At 38.7% G+C, this 14,413-nt stretch overlaps 1 long non-coding RNA gene and 1 pseudogene across 1 annotated transcript; both read left to right on the top strand.

Annotated features, from left to right (window-relative positions):
• The first annotated feature begins 240 nt into the window (after positions 1 to 240).
• LOC117486723 lies at positions 241 to 13,226 on the top strand (annotated as a pseudogene).
• LOC117486725 lies at positions 7,192 to 7,739 on the top strand. The gene is made up of 2 exons (XR_004556309.1): positions 7,192 to 7,512; positions 7,605 to 7,739. It is a non-coding gene; the product is annotated as an uncharacterized LOC117486725 (long non-coding RNA).
• Positions 13,227 to 14,413: the final 1,187 nt, after the last annotated feature.

Genomic DNA, 14,413 nt, shown 5'->3' with positions numbered 1-14,413 from the left:
CAAAAATTTGAAAGAATTGAATAGCTGAAGGTGGTTGTGATCATTTTAAAGTTGGAATGAAGTCTCTAGCTGAAAGTATGTGGAAAGGAGAAGCATTTGGCGCAAGGGTGTAGGTAAAAGAGGATTTGAAGGCTCCTCCCCTTGAGTTCCATGTTAAAAAAAGAGTTAAAAGCTGAATATTTAAAGAGATATGCACTTCAGTGCAGACACCGGCTGTAACAGGACGTACGGACTCAGAGCTCTCTCAACACACAAATACACAGGTAAGATATTAACTCGGCACTATCATGATAATGCATAAGTAGTAGCTACTCTATATATTTATATATAGTGCTTTTATTATTTGTAACCTGTCTGTATTTGTGTCATCTTATTTTTCTCTAATGTAGAGTGTGTGCTCTTTGTATGGATAGCACTAACTAGCACCAACTTTGCAATTGCAAGCAATTTGCCATGAAAATATTATTCCACCTTTATATCCATAGTCAGAAAGAAAATACCTTTGTTGACCATTTATAGATGTGTGTATTCTTCATTAATCTGGTTGGCTGAAAGATGTAACTGTTATTGTCAACAAAAAAAATATATAAGAATGTGATAATTCAAATGGCAGAGGATGTTTGGACCCTAAATATATTGAAAATCAAAGAGAAACTCTAGAATGTGGAAAAGGTTTTCTTGACAAAAAAAGCATTTTGTTTGGACAATTTAAATTACCTGACTTTTATTTTCTAACAAGTCACTCAAATGATGACACAGCACATTGTCTGTAATTCCCCTCCGGGATGACAAATACTGGTGATATCTGATCTATCGGCAGGCTGTTATTCCAACACACAAACCCAAATAAATGACTTCTTTGTCATGGTTACTTAACTAACCACTTGGTTATTAATAGGGAAATCTCAACGGCCATGATCAAAATAAATCACATTTATCAAAGCACTTTGGTTACATTACATGTATTACATGTAGCTGAAGCTTTAGTCCAAAGTGGTTTACAATGTTGACCATCAACCTTGTAATTGGTGAAAAACGTGCTCCATCAGATCTCCTGAGTCACAGCAGCCCCATTAGCTTGACCTATATGCTTGTTAGACCAAATGCAGTAAAGGTGTATCTATGAACCTGTTTTTCGCCATGCCAAAAACACAAAAAAACATTTCAATACTTTGTCCTCGGGTTAGTATTATATTTCTAACGCTCACATGCTTACAAGCCTCCACCAGAGCAGCACTGGAGTGGTGTCCTTCTACAATATCTTATTGAACAAATTATATTATACTGTAAAATGATGCAACATTCTAACTGAAACTATGAAATACGTAAAGTATGTGGTGTTTTTGTTTCAATCTTGTAGCAAGGGTATTGCCAGCACCCATGATTTCTTTGTTGACACTTTGCATATGACTGTATTTTGTACAAGCACCAATAACAAACATTTTTGACATGAACTCTAAGTCCTAGTTCCTCCTTGAGAAAGCCATCATGACTTCCAAAATGGTCAACAGCCAGCCTCAGTGTGTGATGGACACCCGGGACTCTGATGAGTGGGGATCAGGGATCTGTGACTGCTTTCAAAATGTGCCTGAGTGTAAGTATCTGCACTTCTTTTCTTTATGAGAGAAGTTACAAGTATAGTTTATATTTGATTTGTATCTCTTGTGCACAGTCATGCTATGATTATGTGTCAAAAGGGCATCGTTTGCTTACTCAAAGGACAAGATGTTGTTCATTTTTATTCTGTAGTTTTCAAATACATTAATCTTTCATATTTTGATATTAGCTGCATCATAAAAACACAAAGGGTTACAGTACATTTTGTAATTTCCTTACTGATTTAATGTGTAATTTTTTGCAACAAACCTACCAATCTTATGTGTCGATTTGAACTAAATACTTCAAAATAATAATGTTAGATACTCATCCATGTTTTATGAAATAACAGCAAAAATACACAGCCAAGTCTGATGTAAAAAAAGTGAACCTGAAATATTTAGAAAGGAAAGGTAATTGACTTACTCTAATTATTTATTAGTATCTTAAAGGTCCCATGTCATGGCCATTTCTATTGATCATAATTCCATTGTTGAGGTCTACTAGAATAGATTTACATTGTTCAATGTTCCAAAATCACATTGGTTTCTCATACAGCATCTCTGTATAGTATGTGTATTCACTCTCTGTCTCACACGGCTTGTTGGAGCTCCTGCCCCCCCCCCCCCCCCCACTCACAGCCTGAGCTCCGAGTGTGTGTGTGTACGGAGCTCCGCGCAGCACCGCGGCTGAGAAAAGATAAGGCTGAGTGAGTGTGTGTGTGTGTGTGTGTGTGTGTGTGTGTGTGTGTGTGTGTGTGTGTGTGTGTGTGTGTGTGTGTGTGTGTGTGTGTGTGTGTGTGTGCGGAGCTCCGCGGATTGGTCCATTTGGACTTTGTTACGTCAATAGGACCCAGAAGGAAAAAATGGAAGAAAGAAAATCTCCAACGAGGCGTTCTGGTTTCAGGTCTTTTCTGTGTTAGAGTTGTACTCGCTACAGGGTGTACTTTGAGGGTTTGTGACTCTGCAGACCGTTTACATGAATAAAAACCTTCATAACACACAAGGGGACGGGTAATAACCAGAAAAACATATGATGGGACCTTTAAATGATTGTGTGCATATTTGTGTGTTTTTTTTGTCTCTGGGATCTTACAGGTGTTGGTCATTTTTACAATAGGTGTGTTTATCGGTTGCTTATCTGGTATTTGTTTATTTCTGGTAAAGGTTGTTTTGCTTTCTGGTGCTGTCCCTGCTTCGCCTGTAAAACAACCAAGACATATGGCAGGGTCTCTGTCTCCCCCTGTTGGACATGTCTTGTTGTGTCCCTCCCGTCACCATGTCCATGAGGGTCTCCATGAGGGAGCGCTACGGCATCAAAGTAAGACACGATTCTCTTTTGTTGGTGTCAGATGGCAGAAATATTTGAGTTTTATTTGCGATTTCTGTTGATATACTATCATTTTGTATTTCATTGAGACTTAGGGAGACATGTCAAGTTACATGATTTGAACTTGTAAAGCCAGAAAGTGTTAACAATCACGAGTGTCTGATTCGACAAAAATATGAAAGTGATATTCAAGATTTTTAAGATTTTCAACAGTTCAACAAACAACAATTTCCTTAAGGGTTAGGAAAATGTTTGTGTGTTTTTTTGTATTCCTACTGACACAATAAAGGTCCACACTTTGTTAGAGTTGGGAGGAAATCATGGCTTGGGTTTAGAAAGCAACCTTTTGAAGGTTTTGTGAACCTTTGGTAAAAGAAAAAAAAAAACCTCAGTCCTGGAAGGAAAGTGTCGCTATTTCAGGGTTTTGGTATCCCTACTTTTCAAAACATTACTTTAGAATTACTTCTAAAAAAGACTTTAGAAAGGTAAACCAAGTGTATGAATAATGATCAGAATCAATGATGCAGCCTGTAAATCCTATTTTTCACCTGTATTTCCTGCAGGACACCATGTTTAGGGACTGTCTGTTTGCCACCTTCTGTACGGCCTGCAGCTGGTGTCAGATGTCCAGAGAGATGAGGAGGAGAAACCATTAAGTCGTCCTAGTCAGTGCCAAGAACACATGAGTTCTCTCCTGTCTCCTGACCGCCACCAAGGCTGTAACATGTTCCATTAACACACAGCCTGCTGCAGCTTTTCTAACACATCTAAACATTATATATACACTGTACACTGAAGCCTATGTGAAAGAGACGAGCCTACATTGAAAGAAAATAAACGTTGACTTTAATTGAATGTGTTATGTCACAGATTTCACATAACTGCATCATGTTAGTTTGAAGCAATAATATTAAGTTAACTTAAAGAACATTAGGTTCAACTTAATATTATTGCTTTCAACTAACCTAATACAGTCATGTCAATGACTGAAAATATGTGTGCCTGAAAAACTAATTTAATCAAATTAGCTAAAATGATTGATAACTCCCACAGCATAATACGAGCTCTGGCAGCAGGGAATGTAGAAATAAGTTATTTTTGAAATGTATTACACCCCAATTATTTTATAAGTTTTATTTGTTCTGCCTGAGACGAAAACGCATACTTTTACTGAAAAAATTGTATCTGATCTTGGTTAAAGGGAACTGTCCGCTGACTTTAAGGCAACTGTTCTTGAAGAGCCTTTATGAATTACATTTTGTTTGTTTAAGTTTAGTTTTTAAGCAAAACCCAAGCATGGGTTTATCATCACGACAGTCGTTTTGTAAACTAGTATTGTTTTCACATACTAATATGATATATCTGACAAAGTTACAATGTATTAAACAGACTTCAAGCAATTGAAATGATGTATTTCTATGATATGTGTATATAGAACATCAGGGCACAGCCATTCATTTGAAATGATGTATTTCTATGATATGTGTATATAGAACATCAGGGTACAGCCATTCATTTGAAATGACAGTAACAGCTTTGACTTTGTTTCATGTTGAGCAAGCTTACTTTCATAATACTTCAGTTATTATCAATAATATCAAAGGAATACCATTTGATGTTGTTGTTTGCATATGTATATGGCACATTGTTAAGAGCAGGTCAAATCACATGCATTACCAAGTGTTCACAGATGGAAAACACACAAAGAGCATATTGCAGAGAAAATGTACAGAAAGCATCTTTAATGAAATGTACTTGAAATACTGATGTGACACCTTACTAGCGGCTAGAGGGAGCCACATTCTTCACAATGAGCCAACACTTTTTATAGAGGGTTGAGGCCATGTGGGTCGTGGATCAGAAGCATGGACCTGACAACCACCTGCACAGGAGAGGGAAAATAACAAAAAAACCTTACAATAAATGAAGCTTTCCTGCGCTCAATGTCAGTGTTTTAAAGAACGGTTCTGTATTAGCACAGATAGTGAATGTCTTTCTGCCTTTGTAAGTTGCATAATGCTGCAAATGCTGAACATTCTCTTGCCATCCATTTTTTGTTGAAAATTCTCATCTTCATTTCAAATGACGGTTTGGGACTGGCCTAATGTTTACAAATCAATACTGACAATTAGGTCAAACCTCGATTTATAATCTTATAAAAAACAGTATAGCCTATATGTGTTTTACCGTCTGTATAACCTTGACTTTCGAATATTTTCTAATTAAAGTCACATAGTGAAATTTCAAGCCTGATGACATGACATGACATTACATGTTACTTGTTAGACGCTTTTATCCAAAGCGACTTACATACTCAATACTGTGTGGGCAATCCTCACAGGAGCAATTTGGGGTGAAGTGTCTTGCCCAGGTACCAGGGGCGGATTGAGACAAATATTCATGGGGTGGCAAGAGGGTGGCAGGAGATTTTGAGGGGTGGCATCCCCTGGCAGAAGTATATGCTGATTTAATCACACTCATATCAATCAATGTTAACTTGGAAAGCCACAATATTAATATTGTAACTCAATAACATTAGGTGACATTATTGTGGCACATCATTAAAGCCTTAAATAGAAATATATAAGGTGGCAGACATAATTTAATGAGTTTTAACTGAACAATAACTGAATGAGTTTGTTTCACTCTTAGACCAGCAGGGGTACCAAATCTATGCAGACTGCTGCAATAAGTACATTAATTAACTGTCTCATCGATGTTTGTCTGAATGAATATGATACTATTAACAATCATATTATTCCTATCAGCTGTCAATCACTGTTATGATTCACATATTCATTTATTATTGAATAAACCATATTTTTTGGAGGAGTTAATGATGAATATTCCTCAAGATGCTTGCTCACCCTCCTTCAAATTTGAAAGACAAGTAATTATATCATGTATCAAAATTCAAAAGATTCAAAGGAACAGTTCAGCACCCCACAACTTTACTGCAAACCGTTACATTACATTTTTTTACATTTCATTTAGCTGACGCTTTTATCCAAAGCGACTTACAATTACCAATTACAGGGACATTCTCCCTGGAGATGGAGCTGCCATCCATGGAGGACCTTTACTCCCAGCGGCTCAGGAAGAAATCACTACGGATTTTCAAAGACCCCCATCACCCCAGCCACAAACTGTTCTGTTGCCGTCTGGCAGACGTTACCGCAGCATCCTGGCAAGGACAAGAAGATTCGGAGACAGTTGCTTCCCGCGGGCAGTGAGACTGTTAAACAACTGAACTGTTGAAACAACTTCAAACATTCTTCTGCTACTCAGTAATATGTATCTAATATCTAATATATATCATTCCAATAACTTGTATATAGACTCGTACTGCACTATTCCACATCATCACTTTATTTTATAACTATTTTTCTTTTTGTATTGCTCTTGCTCTTATTGTTATTATGTTATTATGTTGCATTGTTGGAGAAGCCTGTGACATAAGATTTTCAACTACATAATTACTCTGTAGCTATGTCAGATTGACAATAAAGAACCTTGAACCTTGGAGTAACTAAGGACCAAGTGCCTTACTCAAGGGCACACTAGTGGTGATGTTCCTGGCGGGATTCGAACTCACAACCTGTCGCCATGGCAACGGAATTTGATGACACCCCATAATACGCTTAGATGCGTTGATGGCTGCATCGTTACCAAACCTGTGAAGTTTTGGGCTGTTTGGAACATTTTCACTGAAGTTATGAGAAAACCGTGTTTCATGGCGAGCATTGTGTTGCCATGGCAACGGCATTTGAAGAAACCCCATAATTGACGTAGAGCTGTTGAGGGTGAGCTTGAGGTGGTGAGCAGACATCCACTGAGAGATGTCAGCTAGACAAGCAGAGATGCGTGCGACGACCTGGATCTCTGAGCGGGGAAAGGACAGAATTAATTGGGTGTCATCAGCGATCCAGATTTGAACACTGTCCTGACGTCAGGACGGTGGCGCTACGGCTATTGGGCCAACTCCACCAATCAGGAGGAGACAGCCACGGCTATTGCCGTTCGAAAGCCCTGGAGACGCTGTAGTACATATTCCAGGCCTGTAGGTGGTGCTGTTCTCAAAGAATCAGCCCTTGCAAAAACAGAGCTAAAAAATGTCAAATTGAGCGAAATGAGGCATGGCTAAAATGCATGATCTGTTTGGTATTTTGAAAAAAAAAAAAGTATAAATATGCCTTATATAGGTATGGTCCTACACTATATTATTCAAATATAGCATGATAGGTCCACTTTAAATATAACATTGGGGCGTGTGATTGTAGTGGGTGGAGGTGGTGAAATGAGGATATCCATTTTGGAGTTCAAGCTAGTATAATATAGTTAACGTTACACAATAATAAGGAAGAGAGCTATTTTTGTGATACATCGCTATTGATATGGATTTAGAGTGCATATTTGAGACTTCCAAACAGTAAACAAAAACGTAACTTATGGGTGAGTGTTTTTAGCAGAGCCATATAATGTCCTTGTGATTCTGTTGATTATTACCTGTCTGTATTATGTTGCAGCTCAGCTGATTTTGGATTGATGGCAAAGGGAGAGGGACTTAAGTGAGAGTGAAAACACAAGGTAAGTTTAAAATAGGTCAGCAATGTCCCATCCTATAGGTTGCTATATAGATGTATCTAACCCTTTCTCCTGTCTTTGTCTCCCTCTTTCAGCACAAGAACCCCAGGGGGATTCAATGGAGCCTGAAGACCTGCAATGAGACCCTCACCCTGCACCTGAGTCTCAACTCCCAGAGTTTTGCAAGCCTCTCCCTGTTCCTTATTTTTATTAAACAGACATTAAGCTTCCCAATGGTGTGGTCTTCGTTTTGTGAAAAATATGATGCGAGAGGAGGCCAGCTGAATCGGGCTTCCCTTGGTGAAAAAAAATGGAGGGATTGACCAATCAGATGAGGCCCACGTGATGCCCCTGCCAACCTGTGATTGGTCAGGGCCATGCCAAGGGAAGCCAGCGGCCTCTGGCTTCCCTTCAGAGGCGGCTGGCGGCTGGCGATTTGATTAGACACTGCCATCCCATCAAATCCCATCAACATCAGTTTTACTACGTACTGTAGTAGCCTACTGTAACTGTCATCACCGCCGTTTGAAATTATCAAGCAAATGAAGCATTATGGAGGGTGGAGATTTGGCGTACTTAATCAAACATAACTTTACTAAACTTCCGCTACAGCAGCAACTAAAAATTAAATCAGATGACAGGCCAATGCCCACACTCGAGCTGTGTACACAGAGGAAAAAGGGAGCGAATCGGACGTTCAATGAGGACAATTATGTGTGTGTCCCCCCCCCGGTTTCTGTCTAAACAGGATTTGAACAAAAGAAAAGGGTGTCGCACTCCTGGGCAAAGCAAAGTGTGTCTTTCAAGACAGATTAAATTAGCTTATCTTTACAAAGATACCAAAAAGTACAAAAGGACCGGTAATCGTTAGATTTAACCACACAGAACGATAGATCAGGTTTTCTACAACAGACACGGAGTTGGGAGTAGGAGAGGTCGATGAGAGAGAGGGCAGAGGAACTGAGTGGCTGCAGCTTAAATGCTCCTGTCTCTTCAGGTGGACCAATCAGCTAACGGGCACCACCTGCTCACTCACACACACACACAGCCACACTGAGGCCGTTTCTCAATGTCGAGTAAACCTGCTGCAGAGCCACTATTTCAAGTATACTACGTCATAGCGTGGCGCCGAAGGACTGTTTAAATGCATGTTAAATGCCCAGCATTCGGCGCCACTCGATGACGTAGTATACTTGAAATAGTGGCTCTGCCTCTGCAGCAGGTATACTCGACATTGAGAAACGGCCAGACTCTCACAGGAGGAGGGGAAAATATCCGCACACAAATGACATAATGACCCAGGGTCATAACAGCTGGGAATCTCCTTCTTTCTGCAGCTTTCTGCAAACATGCGTGGCCCTGTAGCTACTGACCCAGAATCAGTACTTCTCTAACAGGGCTGAAATAGAGGGGTATGAGGCATGGCTACAATGGGTGATCTGTTTGGTATTTTGAGCAAAACACTTCATAGACATGTTTTTTTATATATTTGTATATATCTGAGACCCATAATATATGCCTAAAAATAGTAAAATAGGAGACCTTTAAGGGTGATAAAAGTGATTTTCATTTAAAGAGCAGTACAAAATGTAGGCGAATCATCACAGATGAGTGAGGAGGGGGTTCTTATAGAATGACGACCAGCTCACGGGGTACACGACACAAAAAAGGTCGGGGAACCACTGCATTAAGCAACAGTGTCACATAAGTTTCGGACATGAGGTCATGACGTGTATTTGGTGGTGCTCATGTAATAGCCTCACCTTAGTTCTTAGCGGGTGTGGCGATACTAGAGTCTGTGGGTGCCCTAGGCAAACATTCACTGGGGGCCCCTGCGTGGAGCTTTTCATCACCACGCACAGCCAACAGCACCCCCCCCCCCCCAAGCTCCAAACTAAGTTAAATATCTCAAAAAGTGTAAAATATATCAAATATTTGAATAAGAATTGAATAGCTGAAGGTGTTGTGATCATTTTAAAGTTGGAATGAAGTCTCTAGCTGAAAGTATGTGGAAGGAGAAGCATTTGGCGCAAGGTGTAGGTAAAAGAGGATTTGAAGGCTCCTCCCTTTGAGTTCCATGTTAAAAAAAGAGTTTAAAAGCTGAATATTTAAAGAGATATGCACTTCAGTGCAGACACCGGCTGTAACAGGACGTACGACTCAGAGCTCTCTCAACACACAAATACACAGGTAAGATATTAACTCGGCACTATCATGATAATGCATAAGTAGTAGCTACTCTATATATTTATATATAGTGCTTTTATTATTTGTAACCTGTCTGTATTTGTGTCATCTTATTTTTCTCTAATGTAGAGTGTGTGCTCTTTGTATGGATAGCACTAACTAGCACCAACTTTGCTTTAAGGCAATTTGCCATGAAATATTATTCCACCTTTATATCCATAGGTCAGAAAGAAAATACCTTTGTTGACCATTTATAGATGTGTGTATTCTTCATTAATCTGGTTGGCTGAAAGATGTAACTGTTATTGTCAACAAAAAAATATATAAGAATGTGATAATTCAAATGGCAGAGGATGTTTGGACCCTAAATATATTGAAAATCAAAGAGAAACTCTAGAAATGTGGAAAAGGTTTTCTTGACAAAAAAAGCATTTTGTTTGGACAATTTAAATTACCTGACTTTTATTTTCTAACAAGTCACTCAAATGATGACACAGCACATTGTCTGTAATTCCCCTCCGGGATGACAAATACTGGTGATATCTGATCTATCGGCAGGCTGTTATTCCAACACACAAACCCAAATAAATGACTTCTTTGTCATGGTTACTTAACTAACCACTTGGTTATTAATAGGGAAATCTCACGGCCATGATCAAAATAAATCACATTTATCAAAAGCACTTTGGTTACATTACATGTATTACATGTAGCTGAAGCTTTAGTCCAAAGTGTTTACAATGTTGACCATCAACCTTGTAATTGGTGAAAAACGTGCTCCATCAGATCTCCTGAGTCACAGCAGCCCCATTAGCTTGACCTATATGCTTGTTAGACCAAATGCGGTAAAGGTGTATCTATGAACCTGTTTTTCGCCATGCCAAAAACACAAAAAAACATTTCAATACTTTGTCCTCGGGTTAGTATTATATTTCTAACGCTCACATGCTTACAAGCCTCCACCAGAGCAGCACTGGAGTGGTGTCCTTCTACAATATCTTATTGAACAAATTATATTATACTGTAAAATGATGCAACATTCTAACTGAATCTATGAAATACGTAAAGTATGTGGTGTTTTTGTTTCAATCTTGTAGCAAGGGTATTGCCAGCACCCATGATTTCTTTGTTGACACTTTGCATATGACTGTATTTTGTACAAGCACCAATAACAAACATTTTTGACATGAACTCTAAGTCCTAGTTCCTCCTTGAGAAAGCCATCATGACTTCCAAAATGGTCAACAGCCAGCCTCAGTGTGTGATGGACACCCGGGACTCTGATGAGTGGGGATCAGGGATCTGTGACTGCTTTCAAAATGTGCCTGAGTGTAAGTATCTGCACTTCTTTTCTTTATGAGAGAAGTTACAAGTATAGTTTATATTTGATTTGTATCTCTTGTGCACAGTCATGCTATGATTATGTGTCAAAAGGGCATCGTTTGCTTACTCAAAGGACAAGATGTTGTTCATTTTTATTCTGTAGTTTTCAAATACATTAATCTTTCATATTTTGATATTAGCTGCATCATAAAAACACAAAGGGTTACAGTACATTTTGTAATTTCCTTACTGATTTAATGTGTAATTTTTTGCAACAAACCTACCAATCTTATGTGTCGATTTGAACTAAATACTTCAAAATAATAATGTTAGATACTCATCCATGTTTTATGAAATAACAGCAAAAATACACAGCCAAGTCTGATGTAAAAAAAGTGAACCTGAAATATTTAGAAAGGAAAGGTAATTGACTTACTCTAATTATTTATTAGTATCTTAAAGGTCCCATGTCATGGCCATTTCTATTGATCATAATTCCATTGTTGAGGTCTACTAGAATAGATTTACATTGTTCAATGTTCCAAAATCACATTGGTTTCTCATACAGCATCTCTGTATAGTATGTGTATTCACTCTCTGTCTCACACGGCTTGTTGGAGCTCCTGCCCCCCCCCCCCCCCCCCCACTCACAGCCTGAGCTCCGAGTGTGTGTGTGTACGGAGCTCCGCGCAGCACCGCGGCTGAGAAAAGATAAGGCTGAGTGAGTGTGTGTGTGTGTGTGTGTGTGTGTGTGTGTGTGTGTGTGTGTGTGTGTGTGTGTGTGTGTGTGTGTGTGTGTGTGTGTGTGTGTGTGTGTGTGTGTGCGGAGCTCCGCGGATTGGTCCATTTGGACTTTGTTACGTCAATAGGACCCAGAAGGAAAAAATGGAAGAAAGAAAATCTCCAACGAGGCGTTCTGGTTTCAGGTCTTTTCTGTGTTAGAGTTGTACTCGCTACAGGGTGTACTTTGAGGGTTTGTGACTCTGCAGACCGTTTACATGAATAAAAACCTTCCTAACACACAAGGGGACGGGTAATAACCAGAAAAACATATGATGGGACCTTTAAATGATTGTGTGCATATTTGTGTGTTTTTTTTGTCTCTGGGATCTTACAGGTGTTGGTCATTTTTACAATAGGTGTGTTTATCGGTTGCTTATCTGGTATTTGTTTATTTCTGGTAAAGGTTGTTTTGCTTTCTGGTGCTGTCCCTGCTTCGCCTGTAAAACAACCAAGACATATGGGCAGGGTCTCTGTCTCCCCCTGTTGGACATGTCTTGTTGTGTCCCTCCCGTCACCATGTCCATGAGGGTCTCCATGAGGGAGCGCTACGGCATCAAAGTAAGACACGATTCTCTTTTGTTGGTGTCAGATGGCAGAAATATTTGAGTTTTATTTGCGATTTCTGTTGATATACTATCATTTTGTATTTCATTGAGACTTAGGGAGACATGTCAAGTTACATGATTTGAACTTGTAAAGCCAGAAAGTGTTAACAATCACGAGAGTCTGATTCGACAAAAATATGAAAGTGATATTCAAGATTTTTAAGATTTTCAACAGTTCAACAAACAACAATTTCCTTAAGGTTTAGGAAAATGTTTGTGTGTTTTTTTGTATTCCTACTGACACAATAAAGGTCCACACTTTGTTAGAGTTGGGAGGAAATCATGGCTTGGGTTTAGAAAGCAACCTTTTGAAGGTTTTGTGAACCTTTGGTAAAAGAAAAAAAAAAACCTCAGTCCTGGAAGGAAAGTGTCGCTATTTCAGGGTTTTGGTATCCCTACTTTTCAAAACATTACTTTAGAATTACTTCTAAAAAAGACTTTAGAAAGGTAAACCAAGTGTATGAATAATGATCAGAATCAATGATGCAGTCTGTAAATCCTATTTTTCACCTGTATTTCCTGCAGGACACCATGTTTAGGGACTGTCTGTTTGCCACCTTCTGTACGGCCTGCAGCTGGTGTCAGATGTCCAGAGAGATGAGGAGGAGATTAAGTCGTCCTAGTCAGTGCCAAGAACACATGAGTTCTCTCCTGTCTCCTGACCGCCACCAAGGCTGTAACATGTTCCATTAACACACAGCCTGCTGCAGCTTTTCTAACACATCTAAACATTATGAATACACTGTACACTGAAGCCTATGTGAAAGAGACGAGCCTACATTGAAAGAAAATAAACGTTGACTTTAATTGAATGTGTTATGTCACAGATTTCACATAACTGCATCATGTTAGTTTGAAGCAATAATATTAAGTTAACTTAAAGAACATTAGGTTCAACTTAATATTATTGCTTTCAACTAACCTAATACAGTCATGTCAATGACTGAAAATATGTGTGCCTGAAAAACTAATTTAATCAAATTAGCTAAAATGATTGATAACTCCCACAGCATAATACGAGCTCTGGCAGCAGGGAATGTAGAAATAAGTTATTTTTGAAATGTATTACACCCCAATTATTTTATAAGTTTTATTTGTTCTGCCTGAGACGAAAACGCATACTTTTACTGAAAAAATTGTATCTGATCTTGGTTAAAGGGAACTGTCCGCTGACTTTAAGGCAACTGTTCTTGAAGAGCCTTTATGAATTACATTTTGTTTGTTTAAGTTTAGTTTTTAAGCAAAACCCAAGCATGGGTTTATCATCACGACAGTCGTTTTGTAAACTAGTATTGTTTTCACATACTAATATGATATATCTGACAAAGTTACAATGTATTAAACAGACTTCAAGCAATTGAAATGATGTATTTCTATGATATGTGTATATAGAACATCAGGGCACAGCCATTCATTTGAAATGATGTATTTCTATGATATGTGTATATAGAACATCAGGGTACAGCCATTCATTTGAAATGACAGTAACAGCTTTGACTTTGTTTCATGTTGAGCAAGCTTACTTTCATAATACTTCAGTTATTATCAATAATATCAAAGGAATACCATTTGATGTTGTTGTTTGCATATGTATATGGCACATTGTTAAGAGCAGGTCAAATCACATGCATTACCAAGTGTTCACAGATGGAAAACACACAAAGAGCATATTGCAGAGAAAATGTACAGAAAGCATCTTTAATGAAATGTACTTGAAATACTGATGTGACACCTTACTAGCGGCTAGAGGGAGCCACATTCTTCACAATGAGCCAACACTTTTTATAGAGGGTTGAGGCCATGTGGGTCGTGGATCAGAAGCATGGACCTGACAACCACCTGCACAGGAGAGGGAAAATAACAAAAAAACCTTACAATAAATGAAGCTTTCCTGCGCTCAATGTCAGTGTTTTAAAGAACGGTTCTGTATTAGCACAGATAGTGAATGTCTTTCTGCCTTTGTAAGTTGCATAATGCTGCAAATGCTGAACATTCTCTTGCCATCC

This window comes from Trematomus bernacchii, unplaced genomic scaffold (assembly GCF_902827165.1).
Source record: "Trematomus bernacchii unplaced genomic scaffold, fTreBer1.1, whole genome shotgun sequence".
NCBI lineage: Eukaryota > Metazoa > Chordata > Actinopteri > Perciformes > Nototheniidae > Trematomus > Trematomus bernacchii.
This window is presented reverse-complemented; position numbering and strand designations above follow the sequence as displayed.